This window comes from Trichosurus vulpecula, chromosome 5, assembly GCF_011100635.1.
Source record: "Trichosurus vulpecula isolate mTriVul1 chromosome 5, mTriVul1.pri, whole genome shotgun sequence".
NCBI lineage: Eukaryota > Metazoa > Chordata > Mammalia > Diprotodontia > Phalangeridae > Trichosurus > Trichosurus vulpecula.
This window is the reverse complement of record NC_050577.1, coordinates 47363823-47374377: the sequence shown is the minus strand read 5'-3', so window position 1 is coordinate 47374377 and position 10555 is coordinate 47363823.

Here is a 10555-nt window from a genome sequence, read left to right as displayed (position 1 = left end):
CCCTATCAAGGGGTACATGAACCTCATTTTTCACAGGTTTCTAGTATCAGAAAAAGCTTTTGACAAATACAACACCCATTCCTATTAAAAGCACTAGAAAGCATAGGAATAAATGGAGCCTACCTTAAAATTATAAATATCATCTACCTAAAACCATCAACAAGCATTATTTGTAATGGCAATAAGCTAGATGCATTCCCAATAAGACCAGGGGTGAAACAAGGATGTCCATCATCACCGCTGATAGTAGAAATGTTAGCTGTAACAATATAGGAAGAAAAAGCAATTGAAGGAATTAGAATAGGCAAAGAGAAAACTAAATTATCACTTTTTGCAGCAGATATGATGATTTAATTAGAGAATCCTAGAAAATCCAGTAAAAAAGTACTTAAAATAATAAACAACTTTAGCAAATTTGCAGGATATAAAATAAGCGCACATAAATCCTTGACATTCCTATACACTACTAACAAAGCCCAACAGCAAGAGATAGAAAGAGAAATTCCATTTAAAGTTACTGCAAGACACTATAAATTATTTGGAAGTCTATCTGCCAAGACAAACCCAGGGCCTATATGAACATAATTATGAAACACTTTTCCTGCGAATAAAATCAGACCTAAATAAATGGAAAAATATCAGTAGCTCATGGTCAGGCTGAGCTAATATAATAAAAATGACAGTCTTACCTAAAATTAAATTATTTATCCAGCACCATACCAATTAAACTACCAAAAAATTATTTTACAGAGCTGGATAAAATAATAACAAAATTCATCTGGAAGAACAAAAGGTCTAAAATATCTAGGGTATTAATGAAAAGAAATAATAGGGAAGGTGGCCTAGCCATACCAGATATTAAACTGTACTGTAAAGCAGCAGTCATCAAAACTACCTGGTACTGGCTAAGAAACAGAGTGGTGGATCAGTGGAATAGGTTAGGTACACAAGACACAGGAGTCAAAGACTATAGTAATCTGCTCTTTGATAAACCCAAAGAATCGCACTTCTGGGCTAAGAATTCACTATTTCACAAAAACTGCTGGGAAAATTGGAAAATGGTAGGGCAGAAACTGGGCATAGACCAACATCTTACACCATGTACCAAAATAAACTCAAAATGGGTTCATGATTTAGGAATAAAGGCTAATGCTATAAGCAATTTGGAGAGCAAGGAATAATTTATCTATCAGATTTATGGGAAAGCAAGGAATTCATGATACAAGAAGAGCTAGAGAGCATTGCAAAATGCAAAATGGATAATTTTGATTATGTTAAATTGAAAAGTTTTGTATATAAAAAGCCAATGCAACAAAGATTAGGAGGGAAGCAGAAAATTGGGAGAAAATCTTTACAACTAATGTCTCTGATAAAGGCCTCATCTCTAAAATATACAGGGAACTGAGCCAAATCTATAGGAATACAACTCATTCCCCAATTGAGAAATATTCAAAGGATATGAACAGGCAGTTTTCAGAGGAAGAAATTAAAGATATCTACAGGTATATGAAAAATGTTCTAAATCACTACTGATTAGAGAAATGCAAATCAAAACAACTCTTAGGTACCTCATCTCTTCTGTCAGATCGGCTAACATGACAAAACAAGAAAATGATAAATGCTGGAGAGGATGTGGGAAAATTGGAACATTGTTACGTTGCTGGTGGAGTTGTGAACTAATCTTGCCATTTTGGAGAGCAATTTGGAACTATGCCCAAAGGGCTATAAAAATGTTCATACCCTTTGGCCCAGCAATACCACTTCTAGGGTTGTATCCCAAAGAGGTCACAGAGGAGCGAAAAGTACCCATATGTACAAAAATATTTATACTGGCTCTTTTTGTAGTAGCAAAGAATTGGAAATCAAGAAGATGCCCATCCATTGGGGAATGGCTAAACAAGTTGTGATATATGAAGGTAATGGAATACTATTGTGCTATAAGAATTGGGGAAGATACGGACTTCATAATAATGTGGAAGAACTTACGCAATATAATGCCAAGTAAGCAGAGCTGAGCCTGGAGAACATTATACACAACCACAGATATATTGATTCTGTGAGGACCAACCCTGACAGACTTTGACAGAATAAACGAATTCCTCCCTTCAGGGAGCTTACATTCTATTAAAGAAATACAACATTTATGTAGAATAGTACCTATCAAGGGCAAAGCCAAGATGGTGGAGAGAAGACTGGAAGTTGCCTGAGCTCTTCCTGGTTTCCCTAGGAAAGAACATTAGATCAAACCCCGAATTGGATTCTGGAGAGACAGAACCCAGAAAAAGACAGAGTGAGAAAATTTTCCAGCTTGAGATCACTTTGAAGGATTTCAAGAAAGGTCTGTCTTACTTGGTAAAAGAGGAGTACAGCCCAGCACACATTGTTTCTGAGGGAGCCAGCAGGAGGCTCTTAGCCACAGCAAAGATCAGCAACCAAGGCCCCTTGGTCCTGGCTTAGCAGGCCAGCTATGAGGCCTCCAGCCTCAGAACCCAGGCAACAACAGTCATGACTAGTAGAGGGTACTTCAATGCAGTAAGCAAGCCTCAACACCTGAGGCCCCAGTGCATAAAGTCAGTGAACAAGTCCCTGGCCCCCAGTACAAGAAGCTTGGGACAATGCCCCTTGTGCTCCAGTAGGAGAGTTCAACTTTAAAAGCCAGGAAACAGGCCAAGAACAAACAAATGAGCAAGAAATAAAACAGAGCCTCGACCATAGAAGCTACTGTGGTGACAGGGATGTTTAAGACACAAACTCAGGGGCAGTTAGATGGCCAGTGAGTAGAGCACTGGCCCTGAAGTTGGGAGGACATGAGTTCAAATGCAGTCTCAGACATTTGACACACTTACTAGCTGTGTGACCTTGGGCAAGTCACTTAGCCCCAATTGCCCTGCCTTCCCCCTGCAAAAAAACAAAAAACAAACAAACAAACCCCCGTAAACTCTGAAGAGGACAACATTGTCAAAATCCCTACATTCAAAACCTCAAAGGGGAATATAAATAGGTCTCAAGCTCCTTCTCTTGGAGGAGCTCAAAAAGGATTTTAAAAGTCACATGAGAGAGGTAGGAGAAAAATTGGGTAAAGAAATGAAAAATATAGAAGAAAGAATCAGTAGCTTGGAAAAGGAAAGACAAAAATTGCCTGAAGAAAACACGTCCTTAAAAAAAATACAAATGTAAAACAAATCCACCAAAGAAAACAACTCTTTAAAAAATAGGATTGGCCAAATGGAAGAGGAGGTAGAAAAGCTAACTGAAGAAAATAATTCCTTAAAAATTAAAATTTAAATTAAACTAAATTAAAAATTAGCTAATGACTTTTTGAGACATCAAGAATCAGTCTAACAAAATCAAAAGAATAAAAAAATAGAAGAAAATATAAAATACCTTATGAGGAAAACAACTGACCTGGAAAATCGATACAGGAGAGATAATCTGAGAATTATTCAACTACCTAAAAGCCATGATTTTAAAAAAAAAAAGAGCCTGGACAGCATCTTTCAGGAAATTATCAAGGAATATTGCCCTGATATTTTAGAACCAGAGGGTTCATTAGTCATTGAAAGAATCAACCAATCACCTCCTGAAAGATCTCAAAATGGAGACTCCAAAGAATTTGTAGCCAAATTTCCAAAATTATCAGGTCAAGGAGAAAATACTGCAAGCAGCCAGAAAGCAACAATTCAATATCAAGGAGCTGCAGTCAGGATGACACAGGATTTAGCTTCTATATTAAAGAACTGGAGATACTAGAATATGATATTCAGGAAGGCAGAGGGGTTAGCATTACAACCAAGAATCAACTACCCAGCAAAATTGAGCATAATATTTCAGGGAAAAGATGGACATTCAATGAAATAAATTACTTTCAAACATTCCTGATGAAAAGACCAGAACTGAAGAGAAAATTCGATCTTCAAATACAAGACTCAAGAGAAGCATAAAGAAAGCAAACAGGAAAGAAAAAAAATCATGTTATTCAATAAGGTTAAACTGTTGGACATCCCTACATGGGAAGATGATACTTGTAACTCTTGAGAATTGTATCCTTCCTAAGGCAGTTAGAAGTGGTATACATAAACAGAGAGTGTGGTTATAAGTTGACTTTGATGTGATGATACAAAATTAAAAATTAAGGAGTAAAGAAAAGTAAATATCAGGTGATTTCTAAAGAGTGAGAGCAGAGGGCTTTCAACTAGGGCATTATTAGAGATAGTATGACTTCTGTTTGGGCTGCAGGCATGTACTTCCCTGGAGGGTGGGTAGGTCAGATATTGAGGCATTGTAGAATTTCAGAGTTGGAAGGGACCTCTTCTGCCATCTAGTTGAACTTCTCCCTCAGACAAGAAATCTACAGCATGATCATTACTTGGTCACTTAGAGTTTGCTGAAAGATTTCCTCCACTAAGCCAGAATCGACTCCTTCCTGAGCTAGCCCATTCCACTTTGGGATATCTCTAATTTTTGGGACATTCTACCTTCTGTGAAATCTCAATTTTGCTTTTTCCCATTTCACCCTCTGCTCTTAATTCTGCCCTCAGGGGCCAACTCTGAACATAGGAATTCCATGGCCCCTTCATAGCTTTTCAAATGTGCCTTCTCCCTGGCTATGCCTATTTGTCTTCCCAAGCATTCCTGATCCCAGTTTTCCCATGGCCTGAACTTGAATCTCCCTTCACCATCCTCATTGCCCTCCTGGACATGCCAGTTTATTAATTTCCTTTCTGAAATATGTCTCCCAGAATTGACCATAATACTCCAGAGTAGCCTGACCAAGAATTCAATGGGAAACTCAAATTATTCCTGGAAGTTCTGCCTCTCCTAGGTCATTATGTTAGCTTCCTTGACTGCTGAACACACTGCTGGCTCATAAAGAGTTTGTTCAAAGTACTGTCATTTCCAGTCATGTCTGACTCATGACCCCATTTGGGATTTTCTTCCTGAGATATGAGAGTGGTTTGCCATTTCCTTCTCCACCTCATTTTACAAATGAGGAAACTGAAGCAAACAAGATTAAGTGACTTGCCCAGTATCACAAAATTCATGCCTGAGGTTGACTTTGAACTCATGAAAAGGAGTCTTCTGACTCCAGGCCAGGTGCACTATCCACTGAGCCATCTAAAGAGTTTGTGATGTCCACTAAAACCTGCCAGAGATTTTTCATATGAAGATCCCTCTTTAGGGTGTCCTAAAAGTCTTAGTGAAGTTTAAGCAGTGGTGGGATTCAAACGAATCTAATCCAGCGCTTTATGCAGCATGCCATGTTGAGCCTCCTGCTTCGTTATTTTACAAGATGAGTAAACTGAGGTTCAGGTGACTTTGGGAAAGATATCTTGGTCTCAGGGGACCTCACTATTCTTCTATTTCAGACTGAACTAAAATATGAAAATGGTTTTTAGTTTGAAATGGTTTCCATATAATTCTTTGAGCCATGCTTACCAGTGTCTGTAGAAAAAAATATGTCTTATCATCTCTAGTGAATTCCCACCTAGTAAACTTTTTGGTCAACTTGAGAAAAGTTGAAGATTGTCATGTCATTCCTTTGTTTAAAAAATCCTTCATTTGTTTCACAGATTCTTTATTCTGGTAAATACCTCCCAAGGTTCACCTCAGGGGCTTCTCTTCCTTCTAGAAGCTTTCTATGACCTCACCCTCTTTCCTGAACCTCCTCATTGCCAGTTGCTGCTGTTCTCACACTTAACATGTCACCTTTGTGTTATATTTATTTTTGTATATATTCCATTGTTCCAGTTGAATACAACTTCCTTGAGGTCAGGGACTTTTTGTGTTTTTGTCTATACTCTCAGTGCTTGGCATAGTAGCTGGCACATAGTAGGCACTTAATGGTAGTTCTCTGAATTGAATTTTCTGTATTGCTTCTGGTCAAATCCCTCATTTTCCAAATGAAGAAAAAGGCCCAGGGAAGTTATGACTTGCCAAAGGCCAAGCTGTATGCATCAGAAGTAGAATTTGAACCCAGGACCTTTGATGCCAGAGCCAATTCTACAGCCACTGTGCCATGAACTTTTAAAGACTGATGGTTCCTTGATACCTGGTTTTGAAATATTGAGTGGAAATCAGGACAAAAAGAAACAGCCTTTTGGGGAGATCTTCCAAAGTCCCTGAAGGTTTTTTTGGTTTCAGAAACTTAAGGAAGGAAATCAACATGAATATTCAGGCATGGTGTATACTGAACTTCTTAATGCAGTCTAATGCCCCTTGGACTTTGAAGTTCTCTCACTGACTTTATAAAGAGATGCACATTTGGCAGATTCCTTTAGAAGCAAACATTGGCTTGATCTTCTGAGGCATTCAGGGAATAGGCAAGTTTTATGCGACCAGCAAAATTCACCCTCTTAGGAATTGAATCTCTAGTTGATTTTCCAACCAAAAATTCTTCTTTGGCCAATAATGTGGACCAAGTTATAGCTTTGGATAAGTTAGTTCGGCAGGAAGTTGTGACATGTGCTATTGTTGTTGGGGACAGGAGTGATAGCTCTTAAGAAGGAAGACATGGATTCTATGCTATGACTGTACAGAATATACTTCATTTCCCTGTGATAGGAGACTGAACTCAAATAAACAAACAAAACCCCTAGGTGCTGTTGACCTAGCTCATACCAGTTGTTGTTTGTTCTTTCTCTCCATTTTTGAAGAAGACCATGACATCAGGAAAGTGACGCCATGACTTGCAAGTGACTTGGATTTAAGTGAGAAAGGGCTGTGCAAAGTCACCAGCCTCACTTTCTCCTCCAGAGCCATCTGGGTCTAGTGGCCAGATATGGATCAGGATGACTGGAGATGGCCTCACATGCTGTGGGAAGTTTTGGCCTTTTTAATCTAAGATCTCTAGTAGGTTTTAGGTTGAATGAGGCAATTCCCATTCAGTGATTAAGGTTAGGCAAGAAATAAGGCAAAGAAAGGCTTCTTTTACCTAGTCAAAAAAAAATAGATCTGGGAGGGCAGGACCTTCAGGGTTTTTGGCCAACACCAAGCAATTGTCAACTGGGCTCAAACAATGACCAAGTGAGGCTCTGGCTGGGAGCTGTTGTTGGCCAATCAACGAGAGCCAGAGTGATTTGGGTTTAAGACATGGTCCTCAAGAAAGAAATCTAGCCAGTGAGCCCCAAGATATCTTCAGTGTTCAAAATTTACATTCCTTTGGGCTTATCACCTATAGGTAAGGGTATGTTTTCCTATGTGGACAGAGGGAGAGAAAGGAAGGAGAGAAGGAGGAAGGCAGGAAGGTCATACCATTCAATGACAAAGGGTATAATACATGGGCTGCAAAGTATTTTTTCTGAGAATGATTCATGTTTTTAATTGGCTTTATTTCATAATCACACAGTCTTTGGTTGACTTTGAATCCATAGTTTGGTAGTTCATGTAAAGAACTGGTAGGAAGAGGAAGGTTGGTATTGCCCTTGGGAGGTGGGACTTTTTCCAGTGAATTTTGCTTTTGTCCCATTTCAGATGAATTGGACACTACCCTCGTTCCCTTTGTGAACTTCAGTTGTGGGGCCTTTGCTGGCATTCTGGCATCACTGGCAACTCAGCCTGCAGATGTTGTCAAAAAACACATGCAGCTGTTGCCAGAGAAATTTCAGAGGATTAACCAAACTGTCACAGTCATCTTCAAAGTAAGGCTGAGCTAGCTAATCATTGGTCATTGCTGGGTGTTTGTGTCTGGCCTCTGATCTGGAGGAGACTCGATTTGCTCACATCAAAATTAGAACAGATATACGTATACCTCCTGCCTTACAGGGTTATGAGAGAAAAGTGCTTTGCAAACTAAAATTCTCCAAAGATGGGAAAAAGCTATTATTGCTTTAGGGCTAGGAATACATTCTGGTGAAGAGAATCGGCTAAGACATTGCCCAAGTCTTGTTTATGATTAAAATCCAGAGGGTTGTTCAGATGCCAAGATAAGGATGATATAGGAATATGGAGTGTCCCAAAAGTCTCAGCACTAAGACATATGGGCTACCCTGTACAGTACACATTCTTCTACTAAAGAATCATAGAGGGGGGCAGAGCCAAGATGGCAGCTGGAAAGCAGGGACTTGCATGAGCTCACCACCATGTCCCTCCAAAAACCTGTAAGAAATGGCTCTGAACAAATTCTAGAACTGCAGAACCCACAAAATAGCAGAGGGAAGCAGGGATCCAGCCCAGGACAGCCTGGATGGTCACTGGATGAGGTCTATCACGCACGGAGAGGAGGGGAGCGGAGCTCAGCGTGGGCGGCGGCAGGACCAACCAGACCAGCAGCAGGCCGGAACAGGCCCTAGCACCCTGAATCAGTGAGCTGTGGCAGTTACCAGACTTCTCAACCCACAAACACGAAAGACAACTGAGAAAGTTAGTGTGAAAAGCTTCGAGGGACAGAGTTCACTGTTTGGCCACCGCCCCAGGGGCAGCAGGGGTGGTACAGCTATAGAACTACAGCTGCAGTTACTTCCAGCCCCAGGCCCACGTGTTGGGAGGAATTAAGTGGCAGATCAGAGCAGGAGTGCAGAGCCTGCTTAAGATTTGTGTCAGGTCTGGGTTGGTCGTTCTTGAGAAAGGAGGAGTGCTGGTGTGGCAGAGCTGGCTGTATAGAAATAGCTCTGAAATCAACAGCACATCCCCTCAAGCTTGGAACAAAGTACTCTCTACTCTTCAAGCAGTCATACCCTGATGAAAAACTCAAGAGTCAAGTAAGTTGTCTGGGAACATGGCCAGGCAGCGAAAACGCTCTCAGATTCAGTCTCAGACTTTGGAATCTTTCTTTGGTGACAAAGAAGACCAAAATGTACAGCCTGAAGAAGTCAACAAAGTCCAAGAGCCTACACCAAAAGCCTCCAAGAAAAACATGAACTCGTCTCAGGCCATGGAAGAGCTCAAAAAGGATTTGGAAAAGCAAGTTAGAGAAGCAGAGGAAAAATTGGGTAGAGAAATGAGAATGATGCAAGAAAACTATGAAAAACAAGTCAATGACTTGCTAAAGGAGACCCAAAAACATACTGAAAAAAATATTGAAGAAAACAACACTTTAGAAAATAGACTAACTCAAATGGCAAAAGAGCTCCAAAAAGCCAATGAGGAGAAGAATGCCTTGAAAGGCAGAATTAGCCAAATGGAAAAGGAGGTTCAAAAGACCACTGAAGAAAATACTACCTTAAAAATGAGATTGGAGCAAGTGGAAGCTAGTGACTTGATGAGAAATCAAGATATTCTAAAACAGAACCAAAGGAATGAAAAAGTGGCAGACAATGTGAAATATCTCATTGGAAAAACCACTGACCTAGAAAATAGATCCAGGAGAGATAATTTAAAAATTATTGGACTACCTGAAAGCCATGATCAAAAAAAGAGCCTAGATATCATCTTTCAAGAAATTATGAAGGAGAACTGCCCTGATATTCTAGAGCCAGAGGGTAAAATAGAAATTGAAAGAATCCACAGATCACCTCCTCAAAAAGATCTCAAAAAGAAAACTCCTAGGAACATTGTTGTGAAATTCCAGAGCTCCCAGGTCAAGGAGAAAATACTGCAAGCAGCCAGAACAAAACAATTTGAGTATTGTGGAAAAACGATCAGGGTAACACAGGATCTAGTAGCTTCCACATTAAGGGAACAAAGGGCTTGGAATACGATATTCCAGAGGTCAGTGGAGCTAGGATTAAAACCAAGAATCACCTACCCAGCAAAACTGAGTATCATGCTCCAAGGCAAAATATGAACTTTCAACAAAATAGCGGACTTTCAAGCTTTCTCAGTGAAGGGGCCAGAGCTGAATAGAAAATGTGATTTTCAAACACAAGAATCAAGAGAAGCATGAAAAGGTAAACAAGAAAGAGAAATTATAAGGGACTTACTAAAGTTGAACTGTTTTGTTTACATTCCTACATGGAAAGATGATGTATATGATTCATGAGACCTCAATATCATAGTAGCTGAAAGGAATATACATATATATGTGTATGCATATATATACATATGTGTGTGTCTGTGTATGTATATATGTAGGTGTATATATATGTATATGTATATGTATATGTATATATATATATGTATAGACAGAGGGCACAGGGTGAGTTGAATATGAAGGGATGATATCTAAAAAAATAAAATCAAATTAAGGGATAAGAAAGGAATATATTGAGAGAGGGAGAAAGGGAGAGATAGAATGGGGTAAATTACCTCGCATAAAAGAGGCAAGAAAAAGTGGTTCTGTAGGAAGGGAAGAGGGGGCAGGTGAGGGGCAATGAGTGAATCTTGCTCTCATCAGATTTGACTTGGGGAGGGAATAACACACACTCAACTGGGTATCTTACCCCACAGGAAAGAAGGAGGAAGGGAATAAAAAAGGGGGGATGATAGAAGGGAGGGCAGACAGGGGGAGGAAGTAATCAAAAACAAACACTTTCGAAAAGGGACAGGGTCAAGGGAGAAAATTCAATAAAGAGGGATAGGTTAGGAAGAAGCAAAACATAGTTACTCTTTCACAACATGAGTATTGTGGGAGGGTTTTACATAATGATATACATGTGGCCTATGTTGAATTCCTTGCCTT